General features: G+C 42.0%; 1 pseudogene; it reads right to left on the bottom strand.

Moving 5' to 3' along the window:
- LOC118627816 overlaps positions 1-14,792 on the bottom strand; it is a 32,424-nt pseudogene extending 17,632 nt beyond the window's left edge.
- Between the last annotated feature and the right edge of the window lie 4,333 nt (positions 14,793-19,125).

The raw sequence follows: 19,125 nt of genomic DNA, 5'->3' as shown, positions 1-19,125 counted from the left end.
TACAAAAATCAACTCAATACTGATTAAAGACTTAAATGTAAGACCTAAAACCATAAAACTCTTAGAAGAAAACAGCTTCTTGACATTGGTCTGGGAAATTATTTTTTAAATCTGGAATTAAATAAAAAGCAACAGAAACAAAAATAGACAAGTGGTATTACTTCAAATGAAAAAGCATACATAGCATAGCATAGCATAGCAAAGGAAACAATCAACAAAATAAAAAAGGCAACCTATGGAATAAGAGAAAATATTTGAAAACCACATACCTGATTAAGACTTAATATCCAAAATATATAAGGAACTCCTACAGTACAATAGCAAAAAACAAATACAGTACACACATTGCTTAATGACTGAGAAATTTGTCACAGGCAATGTATTGTTGTGCGAGCATCATAGAGTACACTTACAAAACCCAGACGGTATAGCCTACTACACACCTAGGCTGCATGGTATAGCCTACTGCTCCTAGGCTACACATCTGTACAGGATGTTATAGTACTGAATACTGGAAGCAACTGTAACACAATAGTATTTGTGTATAACACAAAAATATAAGTATTTGTGTATCTAAACATAGAAAAGGTACGGTGAAGATAAAACATGGTATACCTGTACAGGGCCCTCACCATTAAAGTGCTCAGAGTGAACTCATATTTATGGCAACATAATAATATGATAAAGGTGGTAGCACAAAACAATGGAACTAACAAAAACCAGTTAGAAGATGGTGATGGAAAGGAACTGTTTGAGGTGGAGGCGAGGGCAGATAGTCAGCAGATAAAAACCAAAGTGAAAAGGAAAATCTATGAATACTATCACATTTGTGGTTTACTTCCATCCATGTAAAAGGAGACAATTATTACTTTTCAAAAGTATGTGACAAGTGTTTGAAGAGGATAAAATGTTGAGCTGTCTTTGTTAAGTTTTTAAATGTAAAGGAATCACTGTAGAGGTACCTTTGGCTGCTTAGGAGTGTGGGTATAAAAGAAAACCAGATAAGATCACAGCACACTGCTGTCCCAGCCATCTGGCAAGGATACAAGTGAACCAAGACTGTGTGATGTGCTGACGTCTAACCTGGGGACTGCCCGAAACAGAAAGAGTGAATTGGGAGGGCAGGGGGAGGGCTGAAAGTTGGAGAGAAAGCAGAACCCACGTTTATTGGAACATGCTGGGTGAGTGGGTGGAGCTGGACTAAATACACTGGGTGGTGTGGTTCTTCTCTGTTCCAATTTGCTTAGACACTATTTTTAAGTGGGACTTCCAGGATCAGCCATGTAGCTGGATTGACTGATGGGTGTGTTCAAATAAATGGGTGTGGGCGATCTTTTGTCCTTGAGTTGACCAAACCCCCCAGATGTTTTAGCCCAGCCCCTGACGCCTTAAATCACATTGCACAGGCTGTTTATTTGGGCAGGAAGAAAGGGGCCTTGGACACACGTGGCGGCCCAAAGCCTCCTTCCCTGAAGCCCTGGCCCCGGCTCAGCCAGAGGTTCAGACCCCTCCTTCTGACACAGATGAAGCACAACTACTTCAAACTCCAGTGACTGCCAGCTTCTGTTGCATTGAAGTGCTGTGAGATTAAAAATCTCTTAAATATACAGGTCATCAGTTGAAACAGTTCCAAGGATGTGATGCTTTTTTTTTTTTTTTTCCTCCCCCCACAAGGACTGTGTTATGGGAACAGGATTTTCATTCATCAGGAGCATTCTTTTTTCTTTTACTTTTTTTTAACTTAAATTTTGACTAATTTATTCTATATTTTTATCAGTTTGACAACAGATGCTGAAGCTACATCTTCCCAAAGTGATGGCTCGTAAAACATGTTTCATGTGACCCCAAAGCTCATCGGCCCCTTCGGGAGGCAGCACAATGTAAGCAAAAGCACACGGTCTTCAGAACCGGGCGGCTCTGGGTCCTGCCTACCTGAGGCTCTCTCCCCTGTGACCCGCAGGAAATCATCTGACCTCTGTCCCCACTTCCTCTTCTAGAAAATGGGAAAATAATATCTACTCCATGGTGTTATTGGGAGGATAACATGACATAATGAAGATAAAAGTGCTAGTGCCAGGCATAGGTAAGGACTTGAAGATAGTTCTTGAAGTTTGTTTCTTTGTTTGTATGTTTATTCTGTGTTATGTGGCACTGGACAAATGTCAAAGTGCCACTAAGAGTCAGTCAAGGGAATTGGCCAATTTGGAAAATTCCCTTTAATATAAAAGAGCAAATATTTGCAATGCAAGTATTTTTTGTTTGTGTTGTAGGTTTGTTTGTGTTTTTAAGTGCAGAGTGGAACCTGCATGGGCCCACCGGGATGCCCGGCCTCTCCCTGCCCAGTGCACGTGCAGGTAAACAGAGTGCAGCTCTGGTCGGTGAGCCAGCTCAGCAGCCGGTGCAGGGCTCCTCCCAGGCAGCGGTGGCGGCAGAGCTGCTCCCGAAGCTCTCTGAGCACTCTACTCCAGGGCCCACATTTCAGAAGGGGTGATCTCACTGCCCCCCACCAAAATTCCTGAAAAACATGCTTCCTCTCTGAGACCCTTCCAGAAAATCAAGAGAGCTAAACTACTCCTCCTTTATTTCTTCAGATATAGGAGCTTCAGACTATCTCTGCTAAGTCTATAAATATACTTCGAGTTCATTTTCACCGTGTAAGGCACTTCCAAGTGCCTCTATCATCTGTGGTCTTGTAAAATTCTCCCCCGCCCATTAGCAATCCTCAGAACAATCGTAATTGGTTGGAGCTGACAGTAGTCAGGATTGTGATGGCTTCATGGGGCTGCAGAGATCTGACATGTCCAGACAGAGCCTCTGGGCCTCATCACCAGTCTGCAGACTAAATCTGCAGGTCAGCCAAACACAGTCCGTGGTGGGTGCTTCTGTGAGCTGAGCTCTTTCTTGATTTTGTGCCCTAGGTGGTGGGCTTTGGTGCTCTATATTAAATATCATTGCCTTGTTTCCAAAGCTCATTTTGCTGTCTCTCATTTCTGGGTCTTTACACATGTTCTACCCTTTTCCTAAAATAATTTTCCCAAATATCTCTCCTCCATGTCTCTTCTTCACCAAATAAAATTGCATTCATCCTTTAAGCCTTAGATTAGATATCGCATCCTCCAGGAAGAGGTCCCTGTCCTCTCCCCCAAAGCAGGTCAGGGTTAGGTGGTCTCCTCCGAGTCCCAGAACACCTGAGCTCCATCAGGGCGCTCCCCAGGGCGCACAGTAACTGCATGTTCACATGCCTACTCAGCCCACTGGCCCATGGGTCGGCAGCCAGGGCTGCATCTTGCTTGTTCCCAAGGAATTCTCAGCACTTCTCAGTGCTCGGCTTATACAAGGATTCATAGACACAGGCCAAGTGTTGTTCACTATGAGAACAGATATTACTAAAACTTATTTTTAGTTTCTTCCAACCCAAAAGCTGGGCCCTGAAAAATGGACTGACATCATAACATAAGGAAAAAGGAAACAAAAGATACTACAGTAAGAGTTCTAATCTACCCCACTTCTTAGTTGTTTTAGGCATGTAATTCAACATCCCGATGCCACAGAGGCCTTGTTTATTACATGGGATTAATAATGCCTTAAACTTTTGAAGATACAAAGCTCTTTTATGTTCTTACTAGGATACAGGATTTGATTTCATGAACATATACGGAGGAAGGGGGAATAGGCGGGGAGAAGAACAAGGAAGAGAACAACCAGGTTCTTCTGAGTCCCAGTGCACGTGTGAAGGATACCAACCAACCTGCAAACTTTACAACCATATATCACTTCCAGCGTTCTGACTGAGTTATTGCAGGGACGTGATTTCCTCCTGGCAGAGAATGGCTTTGAATAAAGGTCCTCACTTTTTTGCTTCAAAGTATAATTGCCCTAAAATTTAGGAATAGAGACTGATAGAGAAAATGCCTGTTCATGAAATTTTAATATTCTGCACTTGGGGCTCATTTGGCTACTACTGTGTGATTAAAATAATGAACTCTAGATGCTATTTGGCAATGATCATCTTTCCTAGTTACTGGTATGGAAGATGGATTTTACTTTAAATATTATTGATTATAAAATAGTTGTGGAATTGCCTGGGGTAAAAGGACTAGATACATTTTTAAAAATTAATTTTGAGTAGATGGACATAATCAAATAAGCAACTGGATGGATTTGGGGTGGGGGAATCAATGAATACTGAACCGTTCAGTGGGCTGAGGATGCATAGTCTCTTGAAGGGCATCCTTTGATTTCTGTCCTATGGTACCCTTGTTAGTGCCTGTCTCTGAGACATGTGGGTGCCTGGGTGTTCTGACACTGACACTGGAATGGTTTCCAAGATGTGATGACTTTTATCAAAGTTGCGTGGGAGTCAGACTTCTCAGTAAGCAGCGCTGAATGACTTCTGCTGTAAGTTGGGTGGATGCCTTAGTTTGGAGGGAAAAGACTTGTTATAACAGCCTGAATTTATAAAAAAAAATGGAATAGGCTCTGTGTCTGGGCCATGGCTGATTGAGGCCTTTCAGAACACAGGACAGTCTGCATGTGGGAGGCCAGGCCCCCTGTACTGCTGGGTCCTTCCCGCCCACAGGCAGTGTGAGTCCCAGAGGAAGCTCCCTGAGCACAGCCGTCCGTGTAGGGCTCCGGGTCTTCTCAGAGCACTGCCCCCTCCAGCCCTGATGTGGCAGCTACTTCCAAGAAGGCCTCAGCCAGCTTTATGAAGGCTCCACCTAACAGCACCTACCCTGTGCCTCCCCTGCTAGCTCCCTGGCCTTCTCTGAAAGTGTGAAGACCCAGGGGACAGAAGCTTCCATTTCCTGTGTGATCATAGGCTCCTTGGTGCGTCCCAGAGGATTGAGCATGATGGTGACCAACTCAATATCTGTCCTTCTACTGACTTCCCTCCTTTTTCTGTTTGGTCCCTTATCACTCCCTTCTCCTCCCTGGGATCACTTTCTAAGTCAACTCTCTGCACAGAGCTTCTCTCAGGCTCTGCTTTGAGGAAAATCAGGCTGAGACAGCCTCCCACAGCTGCCGTCTGAAATAAGCCCACCCATCTTGCTCAGGTACCTAAATAAGATCAGATTTTCTCTCAAAATACTTACATTTTAAGGAAAGATTAGAATCATTCTGTTTCGTACAGACATTCAAACATTCGCATTCACACACAAAATAATATCTCTTTTCTATAAATGTCACTTTATATTTTCAGAGCTGGACTGTTTTATTAAGCACTTGAAATCAAGTTCTTATTTTTCTGTCACTTCAGCACAGACTTCTACTAGAATCTGTAGCTCACCCCGCAGTCATCCTGAACAGCTGAGCTGGCTCATCCAACCTCATGAATAAGGAGGCGGAGCTGAGAGTAAGTCAACAATAATTAGATTCTCATTGCGGAACATCAAGACCTCATGATGTAGAAGACTGCGTGGGGAGGAAGTAGAGGTTTGTGGATGAGGATGAGGGAGAAGATCTTGTTAAAGTGACTATGGCCCTGTTTATCACCACATTTCACTGGTGCTACATTTTGTCTGAAGATTTGCTGTCATTAACATTCCAGGTTACTAATTGTTTGTGATATGTCTACTGAGTGTGTGGCATTATGCTAGGCTCTAGAGGCGAGGAAAAATAAGAAATGTTTTCAGTCTTCAGACAACACATAATTGATTGAAGGAAAAGTTATTAGAAAACAATATTTGAGAGTAAATAGAATAAAGGCCTAAAGTATTTGGAGAGAGTTCTCTGTAAATTAATAATAGGAATACAGTGAGTGGGAATAGAATTTTGCCCAGAAAGAATTTTTAGAAGACATATGCATTAAATCAGGAAATGGTCAAATTTGGCTTGTAGGAAGGTAAAAGAAGTTATTTGAGTAAGTGGGAAGAATATGAAGAAAGATATGGAAAATCATTCATTTGGTCATTTGCACCCACTCTGTGCTAATCATGCCACCTGGTGCTGGGATAGAATGAGGAATAAGACACACGCAGGTCCCAGCCTGGAGCTGGAGGACTTGGGGATTTGTGAACAAGCTCGGTCTGCACCGAGCCCACTTCCATGGGACAGTGCTGTTCTGAGGAGCCCCTTGAAAGACAAACTAAGAGTTGTTGATAATTTTATGAAGAAAAGTTTATAAGATTGTTATGTTTGAGGTATAAAACATTTGTGTCAATTGAGAATAAAAGTCCTCTTTTATCATTATCTTACATTTCAAACTCAACATGTTTCTCTCTCTGAAGAACTAAGTTGAATGAGCAGAGAGCTGTCTCTTTGATCAATAAGTTTTTATATATATTTTTTCTTTCCAGAAAAATAAATAAGGATAATATTGTACATTAATATTAAAGACCTCATTTATTGCTTTCCTGATCAAAGCCTCAACAGATGCATATTTCTATCTACTAAAAAAAGCCTTTTCAATAAGTCTGTCTTAAAGCTTTAGTTAAATATTAGTTTAGGAACCTTTCAAGAGAATTCATGCCCAAATTTTCTCTGATTACTGCAATTTTTCAACCTGTCTTTTCAAATTAGAAATAAAATTAAAAAACCAGATATAAAGTGATGAGGGCTACTTAGAGATATCACAGGGCTTAAGCCTTTTCTTGATATATTGAACCAGATTTTGAACAAGCACCTGAGGTCTAGAGGGGTGTCATTGGAACTAGTGCCCAACACGACCTCATCTCAGGAGAATTGTGTAGGAAATCGGCCTGCCTCCTCAAATTACCTGTACTGATACTGCTCAAAGATAGGAGAGAAGCAGAGAACCGACCTGGTAGTTGTTGTTTTATAGTGATGAATGTTGTCCCTTTTCGAAGAGCAGAGAGGAGTAATTTGTGTGGATTGTGGCTTCCTGACTCCTGATTACGTGACACAGAAAGCTGACTGTGTGGAAAAGGAAATGGATTTAAAAGCCATCCGTGGCTGTATCTAACATAAATGTCATAAGTAAAATGAAAAGAGGCTCTGACTAGGTCAAAGCACTTTTATTTTAATTGCCAGCATGAAGGCCTGGGAGAAAATGTATTCTGATCTGTTCAGCACAGCGACTGGCACCTTAGCCATTGTCTTTTAGTCAGTTAATCTCATTCTCTGGTTCACAAACTGGAGACAGATCATGCAAAGGAGCAAGACCTTTATTGAGGGTCTACTATGTTCCAGGTACTCTGTTATTCCAGAAGAGAAAAATGCAGCAATTTATTCATTTAAAAACATGTGTTGAGCATAGCTATGGCCCTGGCCTTGGGAATGCAGTCATGAATAAGACCAAGTCCCGGCATTCTTGTACACCAATGATGAACTCACAGAAAGAGAAACTGAAAAAACAATCCCATTTACCATCGTGCCAAGAAAATTAAGATACCTAGGAATAAACTTAATCAAAGAAGTAAAGGACCTATTTGCAGAAAACTAAAGGACATTGAAAAAAGAAATAGAGGAAGATATAAAAAAGTGGAAGCACATACCTTGTTCATGGATTGGAAGAATTAACATCATTAAAATGTCCATACTACCCAAAGCAATCTATAGATTCAATGCAATTCCCATCAAAATACCAACAACATATTTCACAGAACTAGAACAAATACTTCAAAAGTTCATATGGAACCAAAAAAGTCCCCGAATAGCCACAGAAATTTTGAAAAAGGACAAAGTAGGTGTATCACAATACCAGATATCAGGTTATACTATAAGGCGACTGTAAATAAAACAGTCTGGTACTGGCACAGGCATATAGACCAGTGGAACAGAACTGAAAACCCAGAAATGGACCCAAGGCAATATGCTCAATTAATATTTGACAAAGGTGGCCAGAGCATACAGTGGAGTAAAGACAGCCTCTTGAATAAATGGTGTTGGGAAAATTGGACAGCTACATGCAAAAACATGAAACTAGACCATCAACTTACACCATACACAAAAATAAACTCAAAATGGATAAAAGACTTAAATGTGACCCATGAATCCATAAATATTCTAGAAGAAAATGTAGGCAACAAAATTTCGGACATCATACGGAGCAGAATTTTTACTGATATATCACCTAAGGCAACAAAAACAAAGGAAAAAATGAACACATGGGACTACATCAAACTAAAAAGCTTCTGCACAGCAAAAGATACAATCATCAAAATGGAAAGGCAACCCACTGTATGGGAAAACATCATTGCCAATGATATATCAGATAAGGGGTTAATTTCCAATATATATAGAGAGTGTTCATACAACTCCACAAAAGGAAACAAAGAACCCAATTAAAAAATGGGCAGAGGAGCTGAATAGACACTTCTCCAAACAGGACATACAAATGACCAAGAGACATATGAAAAAATGCTCAACATCACTATTCATCAGACAGATGCAAATTAAAACAACAATGAGGTATCACCTCACAACTGTCAGAATGGCCACCATCAAAAAATCATCAAACAACAAGTGGTGGCGAGGGTGTGGAGAAAAGGGGACTCTAATACACTGCTGGTGGGAATGCAGACTGGTGCAGCCACTATGGAAAACAATATGGTGTTACCTCAAAAAATTAAAAATCGAACTTCCATTTGACCCAGTGGTCCCACTTCTAGGAATATATCCTAAGAAGCCTGAAATACTAATCAGGAAGAATATATGTACCCCCATGTTCATAGCAGCACTATTTACAATAGCTAAGATCTGGAAACAGCCCAAGTGTTCATCAGTAGACAAATGGATAAAAAAGCAGTGGTACATATACACAATGGAGTACTATGCAGCTGTAATAAAGAAAGATCTCTTATCCTTTGAGACGACATGGAGGGGCCTGGAAAGTATTATCCTAAGTGAAAGAAGCCAAGCAGAAAAAGACAAATACCACATGATCTCACTTATATATGGAATATAATGAACATAACAGTCTGAGGAATACGGTAGACCCAGAAACATGGAAGTAGGGCACAGACTAACATCCCTCAGAAGAGGGGGTCGGGGGCTGGGAGGAGCTAAACCACAGAACTTATATGCATGTATGCATGACCAATGGACAAGGACAACAAAGCCGGGATGGGGTGGGGGTAGGGTGGGAAGGGGGGTGCCAATGGGGTAAAAAAGGGGAAACATCTGTAACAAAATAATAAATAAAAAATTTAAAAAAATAAAAATATATAATATAAAAAACAAAAAACAAAACACCAAGTCCATTTAGAGCTGAGATTCTAGTAAGAAAGCCCAACTACAAACTCTTACAGACATGTTAATGGTACAGTTTTGGGCACAGTTCTTATTCTCTAGAATCTGAAGGCCTAACGGGGGAAGTGAATACATATGGGAAGAGAGGAAACCCACTGGGAATAGAAGGAGCAGAAGGCCTAGAGTCTGTGGTCAGGTGCTATTTCAAATTCACCTTGGCTTGCAGTTCTCCTTCCTTTGGTTTTTGGACTGTTTGCCATCCAGTGACATTGATTATAGAGGCATTTACAGTTTCTTTCTGTGATTTGTATATAATTGTATAGTTTAAGTCAAGATTCTTAAATTTCTACACTTTGCTGTTGAGTGTTGGGTAGAAATATAGGGAACCGAACAGTCTTGATATGAAGGTGTCTAGAGAGCCCTAGAAAACTACAAAAGCAAAGATAAGAGGACCTGATAAGACCTTTGAGTCCAAACACCTCAGGATCAGGGCCCCACATGCAAACCTGCTCCTTCCATATCTCCAAATAAAGTTATCCTTGCCCCTAGCCAACCAATGCTGCCTATACCCCCTCTTTTTCTTTTCTGGGAGAGAGTCAGGAAGGATATATTGTGAAATAGCAGGAGAGTTCACTTATTTAAGCATTAGTTAAAGCTGAGCCCTCTGAGCTAAGCCAGAGACTTTCCACTGCCTGCCCCCAAGTCCGTGGGTGTCTTGAGGCAGGAAAGCTCCTCATGGTCTGCAGACCAGCCTGGTCTCCATCCTCTCTGACTTCCATGGGAAGGTGAGTGGGGCAGGACATCCCAGGAGACCAGACCCTAACTCCACCCCTTACTTCACAAAAATAAATACATACATAGATACATACATAAATACATAAAAATTTGGGAGAAGAGAAGTTTAAAAGTAAGTCTGCTAAAAACCTACTAACACAATCCTAAAAGCATCTTTATCTAATAAGGAAAAGAGATGGTTAGGTTTCTGTCTCTTGTTCTTTCTCTTGTACTCTCTCCATGGTTTTCTGAGTAAATGTGCAATCAGCTTCTTATGGTACCCTCAGTGTTTTATTAAAAATAAATGTTAATCCCTGGCCAGTTTGGCACAGCGGTTAGAGCATCAGCCTGTGGTCCCATCAGACCTGGGTTCGGTTCCCGCTAAGGGCGCGTACCTCAGTTGCAGTTTGTCCCCAGCCCTGGTTGGTCATGCGGGTGGCAGCCATTCGATGTGTCCCTTTCATGTCGATGTTTCTCTCTCTCTCTCTCTCTCTGTTCCTCTCTCTCCCTACCACTCAACCTGAACAAAAAATGGAAAAATGTCCTCGGGTGAGGGTTAAAAAAATAAAAAATAAAATGAAAATAAATGTTAAGTTAAATTTCATAAAGGAACTGAACACTCTTCCTTCACTGTGGTCACCCAGTAGAGGGAGACAGTGTAAGTGCGCTAATGGCCTTGACCCAGCGAGCAGAGGGCTGCTCCAGGCAGGAGGCCCAGCATCAGACTCCCTCACAGCCTCCCCTCACCGGTGAGGACATTGTTCATTAGGAGGAAAACAGTAAAATATTTTGCAAGGTGCTACCCTGTAAAAAAAAATATATATATGTATGTATATGTGTGTGTGTATAAAAAAAATATATATATATGTAATATATATATTTATATATAAATCCTCACCTGAGGATATGTTTTTATTGATTTGAGAGAGAGAGAGAGAGGAACATTGATGTGAGATGGAATGGTTGCCTCCCGAACACAGCCGAATGGAAATTGAACCAACCTAGGTATGTGCCCCATCCAGGATATGAACCCTCAACCTTTTGGTGTATGGGACAGTGCTCCAACCAACTAAGCCACCCAGCCAGAACAAAAGAAAGCCGATATTTTTAAGTGAGCAGCTATGAACTGGTAACAAAATTAAACAAAGTCTCAATTTAGATCACAAGGTGCTGTGACAGAGATGCACCTGGAGCAGCAGGTCTCATCTCCTAGTGTCGATGGACAAGGTCAAGGCTGCATCGGGGATGCATTTACAAGAAAAAATAGCCTATTTAAGGAAGATAGTATGAAACTGGTCTGGAGTAGTAATCAATAACAATTTGATACACTGTCAAGTTTTGAACTTCTTTTATTTTATTTACTTAGACTTATTTTATTTATTCATTTGGCATATATTTTTAATACTTATTCTGTGCTAGGGACTATGCTGGCAAATAGACTGATGAATAAAACAACCTCTGTCCCCTTAGCTTTTTTTTTAATCCTCACCCGAGCACATTTTTTCGTTTTTTGTTGAGATAGAGTGGGAGGGAGAGAGAGGAAGAGAGAGAGAGAGAAACATTGATATTAAAGGGACATATCTAGTGTTTGCCAGCTGCACGACCCAACCAGGGCCGGGGACAAACTGCAACCAAGATACATGCCCTTGGCGGGATCTGAACCCGGGCCTCTCTGGACCGCAGGCCGACGCTCTCACCTCTGAGCCAAACCAGCCAGAGCTGTCCCCTTAGCTTTCAATACACAAACTAAGTTAATGAAGGCGCCTTCTGCCTGGTTACAGCACAAGAAGACATCGCCGGGCCATCTGCAAAGAGCAGAGCTGAGGGTGCGGCAGCGCAGCGCCCAGGCTCCCTCGGGAACTCCGCCCTGGGCCCTCGCACTCTGGGGCCCTCCGTGCGCGCTCATCTCGAGGCGGTGGTCCAGGCAGATGCCTGGTGGTCACGGAGAGGGACTGCCTGCCAAGGTCAGCCCTGTCTTAAATAATCCGGCCTGAACTGTACTGGGTGGGGAAATCCCTGAATATACGCAATCAACAAGAAATTCCCGGATATTAACCTGCAATAGCATCGAGAAATCCGCGCGCTGCTGCTGACTGTCATTATGGCCCATACGATAAAAATTAACAACGCTTTAAAATTTATAATGTTACCTGTGATAGTAAATGTAACAAATGTCTGGGAAGTTGATATGACAATCCATTTATAAATGAGAAGAATAAAGCTTGTTCCAATCTGCCACTTGTTAATGGAAGTGCGAGGCCAAGACTCCTGTCACCCCCTTGTTTCCGCCCACCATGGAATGCCTGAGCGTTAGTAAATTACCTGAAATACAACTGTTTGCTTTACCTAAGTGTCTCCATAGTGTCTGAACACTGAACATTTTTTACTGGTAGACTGTCTCTTGAGACATTTTGCATTTTGTGAATAAATTTTGTGAAAAATTGTGTGAGAACAATTCTGCTAACGTAGAAAATAGATTTGGTGGTGGTGCTCAAGACCAGTTTACTCACCACCAAGACGTGGTAACGCATGAAACAGGGGACAGGGAAGTTATGTTCAAACCTTGCCATTTGTCAGGGCTACAGAAATGTTTGCCAACTGTATGTGAACATGGTGGAATTCATTTTTCTTTTGAAGTGAAAACTTCTCTTTGAGGACAAAATGCTGAGATTCTTGAATAAGAGCAAGTTGACCTTCCCGTAATTTTAGTTATTTGGTTAAATCAGTTAGGAACTGGGAAGGTCCCAAAGTGAATAAAATGTAATTTGTAGAAGCGCCAACCATGGTGTTTTCCATAATTCCTACAGTGATGCGGTCATCCACCTTCTGTATGGAGCACCCTATGGGAAGCATGTGTACAGCCCTCTGCTTGTCTTCTAAATACATTCATTCCCTCCTATAAGCCTCACCATAACCCTGCCCAAGAGGTAAGGTGACATGCCTGTGGCCATAGTAAGGGAAGTAGGATGACACCAGGAACCCTGTGGCTACAAACCTTTAATGCCTGTGGTTTTAAATGTTGTCCTTCAGAGGTGCCTGGGGACACTGGCAGTTCAAAGAGGGGGGGTCCTGGCTAGTCACCTGCTTCCTGCACAGCCCCCACTAGCTTTATCTTTTTATATATGGTGGGGTCCTCAGGTTTAGAGTTCATCAAGCTTACAGCATATCTCAGATGCACAAGGAAAATGCAATTTCTTTATCTGGTCTGTGGTTCATTGAGTCTCCACTAACAGGCCTCATCTGCTGGTAAGAGAAGAGAAAGTTAAATAAGTGTGCAGGAGGATTTAAGTTTGATCAATTTAAACAATTAAGAGCGCTTTTTAAAAAGGTGAGGAGTTTCTGGGAGCCACCTTGGCCACTCTTTCCACCTCTGGGTGTTTTGGGAGAGGAGTGTATGACGTTCCTGTCCATATCCAGTGCCATGCTCCCTGGCTGCCTGGGTACCAAGCACCCCAATGTTCCCCAGGGCCCAAACAACTTGGGGTTTATTCTTTTAGCTACAGCATGCTCCTGGCAAAGATCCGTGGCTACAATGTTTCAAACGTCAAAAAGGGCTCCTTCTCGTGTTACAACTCTTCTGAGATCTGGCTGTGATTCTCATTTGTCACTAGTCCAAGTAGCCAGCTCTGCAGTCTATATGAAGTAAGAGTCAATTCATCTCCAGGAATAGGACCCCCTCTAGCCAAACTGGCTGCTTATACCAAGTGAGACAATAAGACTTTCCCTGCTGCTCTTAACAAATCTACTCTCAAAAGAGCTGTGAGCAGAGATCTACTTACACATAAAATTGGAATGATTCTTTTCCTCACTCAGTAGACCAGTGATTTGACTGTATCCTCAACGGATGTGAATCAAAACCTGCAGAATGTTAGTACTGCAGGTGCCTTGACGGCCATGCGCCCTCCTCCGTGCCTCGCCAGACCAAGAACTGGAGGCCCAGAGATGAAGTGGTTGGCCACGGTCATATTCTGTTATGGTGAAGGTGTGATGTTTAAGTCCCTCATGCCACCATGCCCATCAGTTATAAACCTCTATCAGTCTGAATGGCAGAGACCTATCCCCAGTGCCTGGGCATGAAACTGATACACACATTATACTTTTACAAAGTCAAACTGTCAGAGAGAATAACTGCAATTGTCTGGGCACATAACACATTTCTATGAAATCCTTTGAGCATAAAGGGATCAGCCGCATTTTCTTTAACTGATTTATCCGTAAGTCTCTCATGTATTTGGTAGGCATCGGAGAGAAGGGGGTGGGAGAGCACAAAGCAGCTAAAAGAGATTTTTGTCAGTTGTTTATCTCTACTCACTGTAGCTTCAAAATAATGCCATCATGGGGGAGCACAATAAAAGTATTTCATCAGAAAATATACAATGAGAACATAAAAAAACTCTTTCATGAGTACTAATGTGTTGCCTAAATATTGTATCTTTGATTTTCCACCCAGTAAATTATCCCAAATAAAAAGTAAAAATGATCATTTTGAGAATGAGATGTCATACCAAGGAAGGGTGGAGGGAGGGGTAGGGAGTTTTAAAAAGACACAAAATGGCTATAAAATACAGGAAAAAGTCCTAGATTAAAAGTGCCTTTTCCCCTGCAGTGCAGACTACTGGTCCTGAGTTCCTGTAGAGAAGAGAACCTGAGGCAAAAAGTGTATGAGCTGTGGTTTTAAGCAGGAGGACAACAAAGGAGGGGACACAGGGGAGGGAGGCAAAGCTCAGTGGGTAGCAGGGGGAGTCTGCGACCTTATTTGACTGTTTTATTCTCCAAATGAACACACTTGCCTGGTTTTCATGACCACGGGATTTTTCAACGATCTGTGCTGTTTCCAAGGCCATGGAGTCAGAATTCTCCAATTTCATGTCTGTCACAAGTAGGAATCCACCCCCACTAGACATCAGCGACCTCTCCTTTCTCCTGGGCTGTGTCACCTGCCTTTCCAAGCAGCCTCTGGGGGAGTCTCGCAGCAGCAACCTTATCCAGTGACAAAGAGGTATGGGAGTCCCTCACTGGGGACTGTTATGGATCAGATTGTGCCCCTCTCGAATGCTGAAGTCCTAACCCCAGGACCCCAGAACCTGACCTTATTGAAAATAAGGTTGTCATGGCTGTGATTAGTTCGGATGAGGCCATGCTGGAATAGGGTGGGTCCCTAGCCAATATGACCGGTGTCCTTAGAAAAAGGAATTTGGACACAGACATGCATGGAGAGAAACAGTGTGAAAAGACATAGTGAGAAGACCATTTAGAAGCCAAGGAATGAACGCCAGAGCCTAGTGGGCGCTAGGAGAGAGGCATGGGACAGATTCTCCCTTACAGCCCTCACCATGACCTTACCCTGCTGATACTATGGTCTTGGACTTCTAGACTTCAAAACTGCAGGACAATAAATATCTGTGTGGAAGCCACCCAGTGTGAGGTACTTAGTTACTCTGACAGGAAATTAATAAGGCAACTTCCCACTTCCTGCTTCTGTCCCACAGTGGCTTTCCCAAGTCTTCCTCAGAGTTTGTCTAAATCTTCCCCTTCTGAAACTGGACTGTCCTCAAAGAGCTTCACTGGTGCTCTACCAAGGTTATGCCCCTCTCCCGGAAATTCTGTTATTGTTAAATGTAAGTTTCGCCCTGTTTTGGAAATCACTGGAGCACGGGAGTCAAAGCATGGATTTGGCTGTCAGATAGAACAGTGTTTAATCCTTCAATCACTGTACTACTTTGGTAAAGCTAAAGAACCAGGAACTTCTATTTGGTAAAGGGGACACTAATGTTCCTCATTATGTAGGATTAAGTGAGATCGTAAAAACTGAGCATTTAGCACAATTCTTAATATAAAAACACCTCAATTGATGAGAGTTATTAATAATAACAGCTATTAAGGAAGTTTCATGCTTCAAGGAGCAGGGTTGGAGGGTGTTCATGGAGTCTTTGCAGCTCTCTGAAATTAGATCGGACAGCTGTTTTCTCAGTGATGTGACTCTAGAGTCAGATGGGCAGTGTAAGCCAAAAAATTGCATGACATCTATGTGCTATGGAGGGTCTTAGGAAAGATAAAATTTTGCCCTGGCCTGTTTGGCTCAGCAAATAAGAGTGTCACCCGTGGACCAAAGAGTCTTGGGTTTGATTCTGGCCAAGGTCACTTACCTCAGTTGCAGTTTGTCCCTGGCTCCAGTTGGGGTTGTGAGGGTCGCAACCAATCTGTCTGTCTCTCTCACACTGATGTTTCTCTCTTTCTCTCTTTCTCCCTCTTCTCCCTCCAGCTCTATCTGAAGATATATGTTTTTTATAAAAAGTATCCTCAGGTGAGGATTAGAAAAAGAAAAGATAAAATTTTAACATTGAAATGAAAGGGTTTTATAAGACACAAGATGTTCACTGATAGTGAAGAACCAGGTAATCCTCCAGAATAAAGGAGGAAGCTAAAAATATAGGTCAGGTATTTGGAGTTGGTGACACCCAACACCGAGGTCTGAAGACCTCAAATTACCCCAGCGATCCTGTGCAAGGTCTCAGTCTCTGAGTTTCAGGTCTCTTGCCTGTGTGGGATCATGGAGATGGTGTGGTTATTCACAAACTCAGCCCCTCTCTACCACAAAACATCAAACTTGTCCCTCTGCCCTGCTCTGACCAGGCATGACGGCCATGCTCTCAGGCTTTCCCCCCTGTTTTCATACAAATGTGTTGGGATGGAGTCTCTGCTAGCCTGGTCCTCAGTGTCAATGATAAGCAGCTCACCTTCATGTTCTAAGATGGGTATGGTCCCTAAGCAATAAACTAACTTTGCTGCTTTAAGACTTCGAGAATTAGGGTGCTGGTTTCTACAATATGACCTACCTCAGCAGGGCTGACAAAGGAGGGAAGTCAGAAGTCTGCATCACAGGGCTTTGCAAACACAGAGCGCCCTCCAATCACAGGACAATGCGTTAGGAAAAAAAAAACCCACAAAACTTCGATTTCCATCGCTATTCTCTGCTCCCACCCTCCAAATTCAGTGTGATTAATAACTAAATGTTAGTGGATGGAAAAAAAGAAATGAACGACTTACCAAACTTCTTTCTTTAAAGTAGAGAGCAAGGACACAGATATGAAGCAAGATCATTTACAACTGATATAAAATGAAGCACCTTGGAAGCTGTTTAAATCATGCTTCCCCCCTGCCTGCTGTTTCAAGTCTCTACCTTTTAATTTTTGCCTTTTCTGCATGTTTCAAATGTCTAAAAGGGCTACTTAAAAATCATGCTTCTCACCCTGGCTGGTTTGGCTCAGCAGTTAGAGCGTCGGCCCATGGCCTAGAAAGTCCTGGTTCGGTTCCCACTAAGGGCATGTACCTCAGTTGCAGTTTGTCCCCGGCCTTGGTTGGGGTTCTGTGGGTGGCAGCCACTTGTTTCTCTCTCTCTCTTTTCCTCCCTCCCACCCTATCTGAAGATAAATGCAAAAATGTCCTCAGGTGAGGGTAAAAAAAAAAAACATGCTTCTCTATATTTGAAAGGAAACCCATCAAATATGCACATGAAGTCACAGTGTGCAAAAGGGGGGAAAAAGGAAGGAGGGAGGGAGGGAAAAAAGAGATAAATACAGAATCAATTATTTGTTACCTACAGAGCTCATAATATGCATTATTTTGTAAACAGAGAAACATGGACATTTCTTTAATCTATCTGGTAAATTCGCTGATGATCCTAGAGGAAAATAAAGAAATTTTCATTTTGTGGTCCTCAATGTAGAAAGTATTAGCATGGGTCATTAAAAAGAAAAAGAAAAAGAAAGAAAAATAACCCCAAAACACAGATGACCTAGTATTTCACATTCATGTTTATATTTGAATAATGAATGCCCCAAATTCTGGTAATTCACTTCCACTAGACTAATGAAATCACACAGACGACTTCACTCAGAAGTATCTAATTTTCTCATTCTATACCCTGCTTAGTTGCTCCCTGCTCACTCCAGATAACAACAGTAACGCACAGATTTATTTTCTCTGCAGGTCTCTGAGGGAGCAGAATTACCTCTTCTCTCTTGGAAAGTGCCTTCTATGTGGCTTTCGTGTTGCTGGAAACAAGATATCAATTTTTTAAAATAGAGGCTATGTCATCTCCTTTCCTTCCAATCTTTCTGAGTTATAGATTGAGATTAAAAGGAAATAAATGGTAATAATGTTAAACAAGAAGACTGCTATTAGGAAGACTGAGCTGGAGAGGCCGGGGGTGAAAAAGTGAAGAAATCATAGCTCAGAGATGGTCGGTTTTAGGACGCCAGTCACTCCTGGAGGGTCAGTTTGGAAATGTGTTGCTTTCGGAGTGAATAAGCAAGGACTTTCCAGCAGTGTGGGACTGTGTGGGTTTGAGTTCCTGGACCACTGTACTGTCACTTTGTCACTATGGAAACAGTAAATAGATCAGTGGTTGCCAGGGCTTAGAGAGGAGAGAGAAATAAATAGGTATAGCACAGAGGATTTTTAGGATAGCGAAACTATTCTGTGTGATACTATAATGAGGGACACATGTCATTACACATTTGTCAAAACCCATCGAATGTACAACACTGAGAGTGAACGGCAATGTAAACTATGGGTGTGGGGTGATTCTGATGGGCCCACTGCACCCCTTTAGGGAAGATGACACCTGGGAAGGCCATGCATGGGTGGGGGCAGGGCACATCTGGAAACTCTGGACTTTCTGCTCAACTTTGCTATGAATATAAAACTTCTCTAAAAAGTAACGTTCATTTTTTAAAAGTGCATTTTGTATTATGAGCTCCTTTGAGCAGTCTTTGCATCCAAGAGCAAGGAGCAAGATCCCCCAACTTTCAAATACTCTTTCCCATTATCTCCATAAGCCTCTGATACTAGAAACTCCAAGATTTCTTTTGCTTTTTAAATATTTAAGTGCCTATTATAAACTAATCATTTTGTGATGCTCTAGTAATACATTGTTTCACTTACACACACACATATATATGTATGTATGTATGTGTATATATATATAGTTTTACTTTGTAAAACCTAAAACCCATATTTGTCTTAAATAAATGGCCACCTTATACTTGTCAGTGTCTTTACTTTTTTGGTAAGACATAAAATAATGATGTGTCTTACAGTCAGCATCTTATATTTCACAAAATAGGTAAAATGATCAACAACAACAACAACAAAAATGTGCAGCTTCAGCCCAGTAAGGCAGACAGATTTAAATGTGAT

The sequence above is a fragment of the Molossus molossus genome, unplaced genomic scaffold (genome assembly GCF_014108415.1).
Source record: "Molossus molossus isolate mMolMol1 unplaced genomic scaffold, mMolMol1.p scaffold_m16_p_13, whole genome shotgun sequence".
Taxonomy (NCBI): Eukaryota; Metazoa; Chordata; class Mammalia; order Chiroptera; family Molossidae; genus Molossus; species Molossus molossus.
Note: the sequence above shows the minus strand (reverse complement) of the source record. Positions and strands in the feature narration are given on the sequence as shown.